The sequence below is a fragment of the Durio zibethinus genome, chromosome 12 (assembly GCF_047325235.1).
Source record: "Durio zibethinus cultivar Kanyao isolate XHJ-2024 chromosome 12, ASM4732523v1, whole genome shotgun sequence".
NCBI lineage: Eukaryota > Viridiplantae > Streptophyta > Magnoliopsida > Malvales > Malvaceae > Durio > Durio zibethinus.
Window position 1 is genome coordinate 22,765,460 of NC_143173.1, and position 15,217 is coordinate 22,780,676.

A 15,217-nucleotide genomic window follows, 5' to 3' on the forward strand; every position below is an offset into this window, starting at 1 on the left:
GCCTGGTACTTCATTACTGTTTGCCAATATAATTTGCGTACCCACCCAATATAATATGGGTACCCACCCATTCCCATGGGTGTAGGTGGTGGGATTCCTTGTGGATCCTTCTTTGCAGCAAGTGGTTTATAAGGAATGGGCGGTTGGATTGGGTATGGTGCAGGTCCTGCAGCACTACTAGAGTATGGAGAAACTGGTTATGATGCTATAGTTTGAGGATAAGTGTAGCCAGTGGAGGCGGCACTGAGATGCGCTTCCCCATCTGTGGATAGCCAGGTGCCATAGGCAGGGCAAAGGCAAGAGGAACCAAATCTGCTGCAGGTAATTGTGTTTGTACATGTTTGCCCTTGTGGGCATCAGCAAGCTTCACAATGGTAGTTCTCCCTCCCAAAAAAAACAAAAACTATCAAGCAATTTCTCTATAGATCTTCAAGATAGCAATAGAGGCATTAATATCATTTTATTATATATTACAAATGGTTGGAATTATAATAATTTTGATTTTAGGGAGAATCACTCTCCACTATATCAACCTGCATCTATAAACTAATTGTGTCATCCTCTTTAAATTCTATCACTTGTATCATAGTTGTTACTGGATTTAGAAGCAACAGTTGATGTACTAACAGCATCCTTGGTTAATATGCCATTTTTAAGCAGCAGATTTTGTCAACACAAAGAAAAATTGATTTGCAAGTCAAGGCACTTTCTTCTCCAAAGGTCAGATATCAAGCAAGCTATACCGCACAGGTAGTGGAATTGTCCACTTATCCCAAGGATCTTTTGTGGATCATCTATGGCCTTCTTCGCAGCCTCCACTGTCTCGTATGTAACAAAACCAAACCCACTGCATGTGAAAGGAAAATGATAGCAATTCTTAACATGTACCAAGTACGTACAAAATAAATGAATTAATATAACTACAAAGAAACATCCTCAATAAAGAAGGTATGCACGGTCATTCATTTGTATCTTTGTCATGTGCAACTGAAGCTTCCTCAATCTCACCATGCCCTCCAAAATAATTCAGAAGCATCTCACTCGTGACCTCTGGTGATAAGCCCCCAATTTAGAGCTTCCTTTGAGCTATGTCAGTGTGGTACTTGCGCCACTTAACCCCTCACAAGCTAGATTACATACAGCCATCCGACCCTGAATTCAAACCATTCAAGAAAATAAAGAATTACTGAAAAAATGTAAATAAACAGCCATGCGCATATCAAAGGGAAGAATGCATTTTGCGTATATAATGATACATCAGCCAACTCCTTAATTATATACTATGTGCATAATCTGGAGTTGCAAGTGTGCATGACATAAAATAAGCTTTCCATATTTGGTATAGATAATATCAAGAGAAAGAGAGCAAGAGAGAAATACTGTCGATGTTGATAATAATGATATTCAATATATGATCATCTGTCTTATCTTACAAGTTACAACCATGTTACCACGGGAAATTACATAATGCAACAACTCAGGAAATACAATCAAAATTGCATGACAATCATCAACTCCATGTCAACAAAAGATTACAAAACTCAAACCCAAATACATGCTGCCCAAAGGCCCGAAACTATGTTCTTCATTTATACCAGTGTTTTTTAACTATTACTGCAGGTATTCCACCTCTCAAGGTCATGTTCAACATTGGTCCAGAATGTGTTTTTGGTCCTTCTATTTTCCCTCTCTCAGTATTTAGCTTCACATTGGACTAATATATAACTCCACATGCGAAGACCATCATGGCAACACATATCTTTCCAACTCCACAGATTAGACATAGGGATGTACATTAAACTATGGTATTACGTTCTGATAGCAGCCGAAATGAGGCTATTTTATGCACATGCATTCAGGGAATTGAAATTCACTTATCTCATTCTGCATCACTTATAATACATGTCCCAGCATTAGTCTTTGATCAGATTCATGTTAATAGAAGAGTCTAATCAAATTGATTCTATTAATGGGTGATTCCTATTGTCCATCTGTTTATCAAATGAATGATTCTAAGGAGAGAGAGAGAGAGAGAGAGAGAGAGAGGTAAGTGGCGAATCTCAAAAGGAGAAAAGGATTGAGATGGCACACGTCTCATCCTAGGAAAAAGGAAATAAAAAAAAAAAGAAGGAAAAAAGATGAGATCAGAAGCGTGTCTTTACAAAGAAGAGCCTAGCATTCAAAAGACTGAAAAGTAGCTATTGCTTATATCAATCAGTTTGCTGGGTGCTCTAAGTGCGCTATGCGCTGACTCCATGTGTTTGAAAGTAAAGACAACATAGCGACTAGATTTTCCTGTGGCTTTGTCAGAGATGAAAGCCCCTTCTTCTATTTCTCCATGCATTTGAAAGGCCTAGACCAAAAATTAGGCTCAATCCATTCAGTTAAAATAGATCTGAGTTCAGGTCCTCTAAAAGTTCATAATAATAATAATAATAATAAAGAGAGACATAGATTCTGTGAAAATTTAACCCAGAACTCTATATCACATGGGACAATCATCAGTATCATGGAAAACACAAACAGCAATCAGCAATGCACTCACAGCACACAAAGTTTCTGAAGTGGTATTCCAGGCTAAAGCCACGAACAAAAAGCTTTCGACATACAGGATCTGAACTGGCATTACTTCTAATTTCTTCAGCAATTGGAGGATATTGGGACCCTCTTTATGCGGCAACATGCAAATAAACACACGCTCACAGAGTCAATCACACAGCATACAATTTCAAGCAACAGTCAAATAGCACCCATCCACTTTACACAAGCATCACACTCTTGCACACAATATGAACTAAATAGACAGAGGAGATTCTAAGCCACTATAGCCTTTAATTCTTTAAATACCATCACTCTTATTTCATATGTTTAAAACTATTATTTCAAGGTATTATTCACAGTTTTAAAGATTTAACCAACTTGTTGGTGAATATTTATTGGCATAAAAGCTAGATGACTCCAAAGTAACAAATTTTGAAAACTTTTCTTTACATGATTAGCGAAGTATACAAAACACTCCTGCCCCTTCATATTCATTTAATCTTTTATGAAAGCAAAATCACACTTGCATTGTGACATATGCATTAAACAATGCCTCTTTAACATTTTTCATTTCACTCATTGAACTAATGAACGTCTATTAATCTACTATTTTCTACAGCATACAGAGCAGGGGTGACACAGTTTGTTGGATATATACAGTAGGTTTAACTCTCTTTTTCTACCTTCAAAACTACCTAATACATGAATGATAGGCAAACTAAAAACTTGGTTTAACATTTACTCTGATTCAAGATGTAAAAGAATATAAATCAAGACCCTTCTCCAGCTAAAAAATGACATCAAGTTCTTTGTAAAAAGGCCATATTTTCTTACTAAGAGCATCTACAATAGGAACCAAACCAGGGGAAAAAGAATAACAATAGGGCTCTTGATATCAAAAGCCAATATAGAAACATCCTAGAATTATGTGTCAAACTCTAAAACCTTAAACGGACCAAGCCAACTCTCGGAAGACCATGAAAAATTGATTCTTTAAAGGACAGAAATGAAAGCCCAGAAATCCTCTTTGGCAATAAAATAAAAGAAATTGAGGTAATTAAAAAAAGTGAACATACAGTCTAGAGAGAAGATCGACGCGCTGGGGTTTAGCAAGAGGGTCAAACGAAGAACGTTGCTCTTCTTGAGTTGATAACTCTCCGTTGTTTCCCATCTCTTCCATTTTTCTCTTCTTCAAACCATTTTATTTTGCTTTCTTTTTTGGGTTTGTTTCTCCCTGAAAAAATGGATTCCTTCATTCCGACCTTACGAGGTTTTTAAGCTCATGAATTTTATATTGATTGTATATCAGAGTTTATTAAGATGTAAAAATTTACATTTTTTTTATTTGTGAGATATTTTTAAGATATTTTTATGAGATAAAATTATGAAATTAACGGGTTAAAGCGGATAATGCTTGATAAGCTAACGTGAATCGTGTCAATGAACGGGTGTTGTATTATCTATTGTGGGCAATATTACATATAAAGCCTTGTAGTTTAAATTATGTTACAATATTCACCTTAAATAATTTTTATTTCAATTGAACCCCAAAGTTTTAATTATGTCACTTAGCTATATTCAATTATGTTAAATATTAATTTTATTTATAAATTGTCAAAATAAAAGATAATTTATGATTTAAAAGGAACCTAAGTCTATTTTTTATATAAAAAGTTATTCTTTCACAAGTCATAAATATTTGAACCCCATTTAAAATTGATTATTTTATTATTATACTTGATTTCACTTTTCAAATTTTGATACGAAATAATAATCGATTAATAATTAAGAATAAAATAAGATTGAAATAATCAATAAATTTTAATATAATTATTCTATATTAGATTGATGCCTTCACTTCGTCGAAAATTTTGTAAAAATATTTATAAATAATTTTATTTAATTAATTTTAAATATAATTTTAAATTATATTGTATTAAATAAAATTTATTTAATAATTTTTATTAATATATATTTAAATATGTGTATTGGTATTGGTATAATCATATTTTATCAATTACGAAAATTAAATATATAACAATTAATTATTTATAAATTACATAATAAAAATGCATTTGAAATGCCAAATCAACCCGCTTTATTATACATTTGAAATGCCAAATTGTTCATGATAAAAGTTCCATATGCAAAAGAGTAAACTATAACATAATGATAAAAAAATCATCATTCGAAATAGTTATAATGGATTCAATAACAAATAAACCATCACTGTTGATAGTAAAACTCTATTGTGATATAAAATATACTTGTACCATTTCACTGACAAAGTTAAAACCTTCAAAACTAATGAGAGATCTTGCCAACAAATATCTAGTAATCACCTGAATAATATGTAATAGTAAAATATATAAGATATTAGTAAACTATGAAACTCAGTTAGAACCTAAAATTGAAGTCAAGGATTAGCTAAGCTTAAATCAATACAATCAAATCGATTGCCTAGCACAAACAAATGCAATGCAACCATAAGTTGCAAACACGATGACAACAACAAAATTTGAAATTAGCCTACAAAGCATAAGCAAAAAAAAAAAAAAAAAAAGTTTAGATCAACTTATTGACCCGACATTGCCCGATCTTTTATACTAATTTTTTGTATTTTATTGAATTGATATTTGTTTGAATTAAAAGTTAGAGTGATATGTGCAATTAATAAGATTAAATTACAGATAAATAAGGTCAAAATGGGCCATAGGTCCATGTACTCTTCAATTTTTAAGAATTTAGTCACTATAATATTATTTAAAGGAATTTAGTCTTTGTAGTATTATTTTGAAGGATTTTAGTTCAATCATTAATAATGCATAAGGACTAAATTCCTTAAAAAATAATACTATAGTGACTAAATTTCTTAAAAATAATATTACAAAGACTAAATTTCTGTAAAGAATACTATATGGACTAAATTCCATAGGCCTATGGTACATTTTAATCAATAAATAAAATCAAACGAAAAACTCCCAAAACTACAAATTAATAAAACTAAAAATAAATAAAATACATGGTCCAGGGTGCATGGAAGAAGAAATATTCTTTTGTGTTTACACTACAAATTTAAAAAAATAATAATAAAAAGTTGAAGATAATATATAGAATTAAAATGGAAGAAGAAAGAACAGAAAATATCTCTAATAGCCAAGACCCTCGAGTATTTGAGAAACAAACTCCAAAACTTGATTGGTTCCATATTAGTTAAAAAATATGCTTGCCAAATCACCGTATAACCACTATATCAAGCAAGGAATTGATTTTAGCAACAAAATATAAAAACCAATCTCTTGATTTGTTAGCTTAGTCAACCAAATACATTACAAGGCAATAGGTAAAAAGAAAAATTTTGAAGGATTACCTCAAAAGAACCAAATACTTGTGTTGTAAAAGTATCTTTAGAAAATTTTAGCATATAGTAAATGGATATTTTTACATTATAACTTGTAAGCTTAAAAATTCTCTCTTTATTTGATAGCCTATTTAAAGCTATAAGTAAACACCCTATATGACACATGTAAATAATCAAAGTAAATTTATCATTTTTGGTCACCTCCATTTGAGAACACTTACAGATTGAAAAAAGTAGTAAGCAATTAAAAAAGTACCTGCTTGTAACTTTTTTGGCAATTTCTCCACCAAATGCTAAAGCTCTTTTGAAACAAATATGATCTCAATTGCATTTAGGAGTGGTCCTCTAGTAGAATCATTAGTCTTGGAAAAGATGAATGATAGAATGAAATTTACAGTAACATTATTGTAGTTGGGTTCATAAAGTATGTAGTTCCCATTGGCATTCTCAACTATATTTACCACAGCATTGTTATAATAAGGTATGTAAGACTTTCGCATTCTGTATTTTCGAGTTTCATTTGGAGCAAAGTCTTCAATTTTTCCAAAGTATGCATAAGCTTGAGCATTGGCAAGGAAACCTTTTAGGTTCAATTTGTAGTTGCGCACTCCTTCAATGCCAACGACTGCTGTTTGCATTACTTTAACAGGTGGACATTCTCTAGTCCTTATATCAATGTTCTTGATGTCCCTATTTTTTATGTTCTAATAGCCACTTCCATAAGTAAATTTTGTCTCCTATCAAGATCAGATTCCCAAATTCTGTCATAAGGATCATGTAGGTACTTGTAAATGCAAAGTCTCTCTCTATACATTAGCACTAATGCTATCAAATGACTCTATATATTTGCAATAAAACCAGCCATGATGCAAATAAGTTTAACATGCTAAAATTGAATAGCACCAATTCATTTTGTTTAGCCTGAATATCTAACTATTTCTTTTGTTTTTACTGCCTATCTTGCATTAAGAATCTGCAAACCAAAACTAAAAATGTTTCTCAATAAACATTTTTCATATACCAAGGTAGCGGATAGTTACCTCATTACATCCTTAGTTAAAGTATCAAAGTTCACTCTAGTTGTAACGTTTAAGAAGAAATTATCCTTATAAATTGTGGCATACATAGTAAGATTCAAAAGAGGAAGCTCAAGGCCTCTAATAACACCACTGAAAGCCATCGAGATTAAAAGTGTGAATAAATTAAAACAACATAAACAATTCCAGTAAATAAACAAAGTCATACAACTAACTCATTTCAATTAACATAAACAAAGAATTTAACCTTACCACTCCATGTTTATGCACTATGGTATCAGCATTTGAGGCATCCTTGATTCCAAGCTAGCCCTTTGATCTTGCCTCTTCATCTTTTATGTTATTTTAAAAAAAATCAATTTAATTTTTGCAAGCTTTAATAAAAACAATAACCAACACTAAATTGACTCAGTAACATTGGATGTAAACATACTAATTCCCACAATCATTAATCTTCATTTAACCTAAAATCAAACCTTTTTCTTAAGAATCAAAAGCAGCCAACAACTAAATGCAATCAAACATTTATTCTTAGGAGTTAACTACTACAAACTCTAAAATCTAATTAGTTCCATTTGGCTTGACAAGCAGAAAACTAAAATGCATATATAACTAATCATCAAAGTTCACATCTTTTCATTTTGTACAATTCAATAAAGAACGCGAAAACACAAAAAATAGCTACAAATTCTTAAACCTTTAAATATATATAAAAAGAAACAACCTTTTCCAAATCAAATGCATTGCTTCCATTGAGTTAGATCTGTCAAAGTTACAATCCAACCATAATGTCAAACTTGGCCTAATAATCAAACTAAAGAATAATTGATAGTTTTTGTCAGTAAAGAACAATATAATATAGGAAATTAAAGCATGTAATATTACTTCATGTTCAATGCTGTCTCTCTTTTACTCAATTGTTTAGTGAACATCCAAGTAATTTTTTTGATGTTTCAACATAAATTGATCCAAAGCTTCTATATTCTTTAACCAATTACAAAACAAAGAAGAAATCAAAAATAAAAATTTATTCTTTCAAAACAAGATCAAAATTTTGGAAAATTTTTACAATTACCATTTTGAGTGCAAATTTAGTAAACGACATTGTTTGTCGTGGTTTATGGATTATGAAAGATGCCATAATTATTGCCAATTTAGATTGTAAAAACAAAATACAAAAATTAGAATCTAACAAATTTTAGAATTAAAGAGAAATTATAAGATAAAATGAATTATTTAGAAAATGAGAATACTAAAAATTAAAAAAAAATGAAAATGAAAATTTTACCTCGTTGTAACTTGATGAAATTGCGGTGAGCTAAACAACATCTTTGAAATCTTGAGTTCGATCTCTGAATCTTGACATGTTTGTGATTTTCAACTGCATTTTTATAATTTCATTGAAATTTTCCATCCTATCATCAACATGTACCACATAAACAAAATAAACATCATAATATCAATATATAAAGAGTCATAATTAAGATATATTTATATTCTTAGATCTGTTACTTATGTACCTAGAAAAAAACAGCCATTTTGGCTTTTCTCACCTATTCTTGATATGAGTTTCCTTACGGCCAAGTCTTAGAGTATCCACTATAAGGGCAATTGCCTTAAAACTAGCCTTTTTAGCTTTTCTCACAAGTTGTGCAACCTTCCTATCTTTGTGTACTTGAACAATATGCAGTAATGACTTACATACAATGATATAAAATGAAATAAAACTTTAAAAGATCATATTTTCAGTATCCTGGTAACATGTGCATCCAGTATAATTCAAAAATAATTTGCAACTTTAGTGATCTGTTGTTCACGGTGCAAAAAGTCGTAAAATGCAAAGCTTGGTTATAGCTTGTATAAACTATCTTTTTAAAGTTATGTTTTAAAATTAGACAATTATATCACAATGTTGAAAAGTTAGATATATAAGTGTAAAAAAAAAAATCTCAAACTCACGTAGAGTTAGAAAGAGCGAATGCCGGGTCTTATTAAAGCAACCTCCTCAACATTATAAGTAGCCCATGAGGATAAAGTCTAAGGGAAAAAAAAAAACAAAGTAGGATTCTGCTGCATGCCAAATGCAAGACACGAACATTAACAACATCAAGAGATATAAATTCAATTTTAAAGTACAAATGAAGGAAAAGTGAGAAGCAAACCATAATTGTTCTTGTAGCTGAAGCTACTCTAGCTATTGCGTATTCTTTTGCATAAATAAACACAGTTTAACATTTAGTACATATTTTATGTGATTCAAAAAGATAATAAAAGTTTTGATGCTGACTCACTAAGGTCTATGAATGAAGATTTATATGATTTTGACATTCAAAGCAATGTCTAACTCAAGTTATTTTGAGTTGTTAAGATAATTGTAAGAGAAAAAAAGATAATAATCAAAATTTTTTTCTTTTTATACCTTTTAAGTAATTCACATGGTTGGAAAAGTCTCACATTGGTTGTTTAAATAAACTTACTTATACCAAAGAACAAACAAGAAATAAAAATGTGTCCATCAAATTGCAAATAGAAATTTTGCTAAAAAACCTATTATTGTCAAGTTTTCACTCACTTGAATAACCCTGTCGTGCAATGTTCTGTTAACTCATGCAATAAGGTAATTCATGTAATATGCAGATATAAGAATAATGATAGAGATTGGTATCCCGATGAACATGTAGTACTCACTTGAAGTTTAACTTCTACAATGTGCTAGCCACTTTTAACTGAAATTGGCTCATTAGCAAGGTAATCTAAAAGCTCTTTAGCCTGGCAAAATTCAAAATCAGGATCAGCATACAGGTAATTCCACATGAGCACTAACATGTAAAAACAAAATTTTCCAAAAAAAAAAAAAAAAATTCAAAACAACATACAAACCTCGCAACAAATATTTTACACAAACTAAAAACCAAAAAAATAAAAAACAAATCTTGTGTCAAGTACAACCTTCCCTGTTTAATTAAATTAAGCAAAACTTAGCATAAATTATTGATGGGTTTCAATATGTATCCAAAAAACCAAACCCAAATGCATGCAAGAAAAACCAAAAAAATAAAAAGAAATTTTATATACAATTCTTCAATCAAAAATCTAAAATAGAATAAAACACATAAATAGCATTAATTATAAACAATTGAATAAATAAATAATACTACTATAAATAACAATCATAGTTGTAGGTGATCATGTTTCATATTAAAATAAGAAAATAAAAACAAATCTTTAGATCTTGAAAACAAAACAAAATTTGCTAACATAGATAAGTGTTTTTCCTTAGCTAATAAAAACAATGAAATCAAATGTTATAATTGTACTTTTTCAAGAAAATCTTGTCCACGATAGACGAAATGTCAAGGAAAAGATTACTCATTCCCAAAAAGATTACTTCATAGGCTATTTTTTTAGGGCTGTTGATGATACTTTGGTGAAAGGAAAAGCAAGACAAAAAAAGGAAGAAGAAGAAGTAGAATGTGAGTATGAGATTTTTAGATCTTGGTTGTTCTAGAATCTTCCCTTTTGATCTCTTTTTTTTTTCTCCATGTTTTTTCTCTTCCCTCAATTACTCTTGTAATTATTTTTAAGTACAATATTGATGTGTATAGTAAATTGGAGAATAGAGGATAACTTTTATCTAATTGTATAGATAATCTTCAAATGATGCATTTTATTTTTAAAAGAGTTACAACTTTCGTTTTTAATTATATAAAAGTATTGTTTGTTTTTGTTTTCTCTCTTAAATTTGAAGTTTTACTTAGAAATGTAAATGAGTTGATGACCCAGTATAATGTTATGCTTGAGCTCAATTTTATTGAAAACTAAGGGTTTGAGTTTGACTCAATTAAAAAAATTCAAGGCTTGAATTTAGCTCAAGTTTGATCCAAGGTTTCTTTTGCTCGAATCCTACTAAAAAATAATCATATTACTCAAACTCAAAATTTATTCTAACAACGAGTTGCTTTAAAATTTTTATTCCTTAACAGAGGTTGTTTGACAACCTAAATAAGATTCTTTTAAGTCATATTATTACCATTGCCATGTTAGATTTTTTTATTTTAAAAAATATTTATGTGTTTTTTTTTTCATATTTCATCTAAAAATCAAGAACCAAATTAATGTATTAAGGATAGACTGTGACATCTCTATCGGATCTAAAGATGACAACGAATTGAAAGCAAGTTTTCGTTCGACTCAACCTTTTAATATTTATATCTAAATTTCATTTGGTATTAAAATATTATTTTTTATATCCAATTCAATTTGTATATTCATAAATTATAATTGATCTGATATGATATTAATTTTTTAATTTTAATTTATTATAATAATTATAAAATATTTTTTAATATAATTATATCTTAATTATACATAAATATAATATTATTTTATGTTAATGCCGTAAATTAAAATAGTAAATGATAATTTTATTAATATAATATATATAAATATAAAATTAAATAAAATAATATATTTTTATATATATCCGGATTGAATTGTATTTAACTTCCGATTTAACCAAAAAAAAAAATCTCAAAACCCTGGCGGCCAAAAGTAAAGAAATTGTTGATGCCTATAATAGGTTCTTTGACGGATTGCTTTGGTTTGTGCTGCGCGACCGTAGATTTGAGCACCCAATTGCAAATTCTGTTTATAAGTTTCTCTTATAATGTCAATTTTCTCATCTGCAGCTAAAGGAGAAATTGAAAAGTAGGTCCATATTCGTGATTACAAAGGATATTGTTTAAAGACTGAACAACCAAGGGCAATTTTTAAATATTTTTATGAATTTTGGAAGTTGGATATCTGACCATAAAGTTCAAAATTTCTTAAAATCTACCATTAAAACATCTGATTTGCTTTGTGGTAAAAGAAAAAAAAAAAATCAATCTGCCGATTTAATATAGACATTGCCTTTCGACTCTCAATTATTGCTTTGGTTCTCGATAGCTAACTTGGAATTTAAGAAGCTGTCGGAAGAAGAAGTTACTGGTCTGGGGATCCCCTTCGCTCTACAGGAACTCAAAAACGTTATTTGGGAGGGAGAGGGGACAAAAACGCCCGACCCTGATAAACTTCAATTTCTTTTAGAAAAGCTTGGAGTGTCTTGAAAGACGACTTGGTGAATTTCTTGACAAGTTTTAAGAAAACAGGCAAGTTAGAGAAGAGGATAAAAGCAGGAGTTTATAGAGCTCAAAACTTTATGGTCTGGTGGTGAAAGGGCTTTGTTCCCTTCGGGTGGTTTGTTTCGCTTGATAGAAGCCTTACTATTCTTGTATGGTTTAGTGATATTATTTAGATCGGACCCCATGCCAATAATATGAGTGCTGGAAGAAGGTTAGATTTCGCAGATTTGGAATTTGGGTTACTACTTGAACAAAGAGAAAAGAAAGAGAAAATACTATGGGGAAGCTCGGAAAAGGAGAGCAAAAACATGAACAGAGTCAAAATTTCAATGTTTGGAGCTGTATGACGTGGCTGAGAAAACAAGTAGAAAAATAAATTTAAAATAATCCATTAAAATATAAAAATTTTAAAGCAACTTATTGTTCGAAAAAACTGCTCAAACTCCACTTAATTGAGTTTCATTAATATCAACGTTGGTAAATAATTCAAAACTTAATTTAAGCTCAAGTTCGAATTAAAATTCAAATGTCAAATAAAACTCATGAATTTCCCCTTCAATTTCTCTTAGCTGGCAAAAGTTAAAAGGCTTCACAAAATTGGGCTAAATCACTGTTATCATTGGACGTTAAATTTGTCTTGTATAAATGTACTTGTAAATGCCAAAGAAAATGTATTTGTTCTGGAAGTAGGCTTTTCCTAGCATAGGCCTCAGAACAGGGGAGGTTCTTCAAGTTCAAAAATGGGCTTAAAGCCTTTATACACTTGAAAGTAAAAAAGAAAAAAAATAGAGGAGTAAATGGGCTAATGGCATTGTCATTATTTTTGGGTATTTTTCCTTTGTGGCTTTGTTTCAACTTTCAAAATTTGTGTGAACGCATGTATAAGTGAATGCGTGTATAAGTTTTCAGCATACATTATTATTGCTTTTATAACAATAATTGACAAAAACGTGTATACTCTTCTTAAAATATGCAAAATGATTTCCATTTTCCTAAATTGCAAAAGCTTAACATGAATTGCTCATGCACTCAAAATTGATCATTGGTGATGTACAAAGCATGATGATTGGTAGTCCCACATTCATGTGCATGAAAACCAACCAAATTCAAAGATGAAAACGATGGGATTTTGGATTATCTCATGCAGAGTTCTCCTTTAAACTTCCCATGTGAAAATGATTGCTGGAATTGATGTCATGAAAAGCTGTCTATGATTAAGGGTGCTTTCTTTCTTCTTTTTTGTTTCTTTCTTGCTTCATCAGTATCATTTCCATACGCATTAAAAAAATGAAATTGCTTATGTATGAACCCTATGGCCATCAAAACTGCTTCGTACTTTTGAATTCCACCTTGCATTGCAAGAAAGAGGTTGATTTGAAGGATCTAAAACACCTCAGCAGAAGAAAAAAAAGGTACGATCCTGTTTTGTTACTAATCAGTACATTTTGCAACCAATCTCCCTGTTCACATTTGCACTGCACGCTATTGTTTTTCTCAAGTATTTCACTGAAACTCTAATATTTTTTTCTAGACATTCTTTTTGTCTAAGAAATTGATACATCCGTTGGTAATTTTTTATAAGACTATATTATAAGTGAAACCAACAAAAAAAATCTTAGATCTGTCGTTGCTTAAAAGATAGGACCGAATATGTTTAAGGTTCAAATTTCAACATTGACGATCATGATTTATTTTTAGGCTGCGAATTACTTCAATTAAAAAAAAAAGGTAAAGTTGCTGATAACTATAACTTTTTCAAGTTAATTTTAAACGAAAAGACTGCAAGATGTATCTGCAGCTAATCAGATCAGTCTTGTTTACTTTAAGGATTGGCTTTAGTTCTCCATCTTCATGTTACTTGGCGAGAGCAAAGCATACTATTTTCTAACTATATATGCTGATCAATGAAAAGGAATTAAGGATATGTAGCTTTCTTTAATTTAATGTATGTTATTCAACTTAATGAACATGATAACTTGAGAAGTTAACATGTTTTAATCATACAGATACAGGTTGGAATAAAACTTTGCATGAAGAAACGAACAAAGAAAAGTAAAAGATACTGCCGTAATTGGGTATAATTTCAAACCTATAGAAAAGGTAAATAATCATAATCACTAAGGACTATTATCAGAAATTCATGGCACTACTCAGAATTAGTGTGAGAAAAGGCTGAGATTGTAACAGATGACTCTAGCTGGCATGGAGATTGCAGAAGCTGGAAGTTGAGTACATGTTTGGCAATGGTGAGACTTCCTGTTCTGCCTCACTGATGTAAAAATGTGCCTATCAAAGTGAAAATAAAGAATGAATCCTTATAAAACCTGTCAAAACTGGGGATTTCGTGTGAGTGACTTGAGAAACATTAGTTTACTGTTTTCTTTTGCTGGCTCTGTATTGAAACTATTTTTGTAATTTTTTTTTCTTTCCTTTTATCTTTTGCCTAATTTTTGGCAGGTTGGTAGTCAGAACTATTCTGGAGCAGGTTTCCTGCTTGAATAAATCCATTAATTATCCAAAATAAATAAATAAATAAATAATCCTTATAAAATTCAAGGCTCCAATGATCAGAACAGAACCTAATCTTGATACAAGTTCAATCCGGTCGCCAGTATTGTAGCCTAATATGTATAGGTTTGGTCATTTGAATTTGGTGGAGCGGGGAGGGGAGGATTGGTGAACATTTTTTTTTTCATTTACAAGATTACAAGCATTAAAAATCAAATTATTTTTGTGATTGATATAGTATTTCTTAAAACAGGAAGAGCTATGAAATTTCTCCAAACTACTAGAGAAAAACACCGCGGAAAAACAGAAACTCAAAACATGACAGAACACGGAAAGTTGTACATGGGGACTTTCTCTGATTGTGACAAGTGATACTGAGGGAATATATTAAAGGAAAGGTGATGTATTCCAATGTCACCGAATGTATCTTTATGTAACAGATTAAAGTTGGCGTGGGGGGGGGGGGGGGGGAGGGTGTTCTCCCCTGTTACCACTCTCCTTTTCTTTATTTCACTCTGTTCTATAGATTCTTTTAACATCTGATAATGTCAGGAGAAAAACAACCTAATCTTCCCTTGTACTATACAATTCATTAGCAGATCTTGGTTTAACAGACATCAGATAATAGGACAAGTAATAATTTTTTT

At 30.7% G+C, this 15,217-nt stretch overlaps 1 long non-coding RNA gene across 4 annotated transcripts; it reads right to left on the reverse strand.

The window, feature by feature from the left end:
- Positions 1 to 392: 392 nt before the first annotated feature.
- On the reverse strand, positions 393 to 3,905 carry LOC149515894 (uncharacterized). 4 transcript variants are annotated; one of them, XR_016326117.1, is made up of 4 exons: positions 3,618 to 3,899; positions 2,546 to 2,667; positions 1,009 to 1,152; positions 393 to 847 (listed from the first exon to the last, which is right to left on the reverse strand). It is a non-coding gene; the product is annotated as an uncharacterized LOC149515894 (long non-coding RNA). The 4 variants fall into 4 exon arrangements; XR_016326116.1 differs by having other exon boundaries at positions 957 to 1,152; positions 3,618 to 3,898; XR_016326115.1 differs by having other exon boundaries at positions 393 to 1,152; positions 3,618 to 3,898.
- Between the last annotated feature and the right edge of the window lie 11,312 nt (positions 3,906 to 15,217).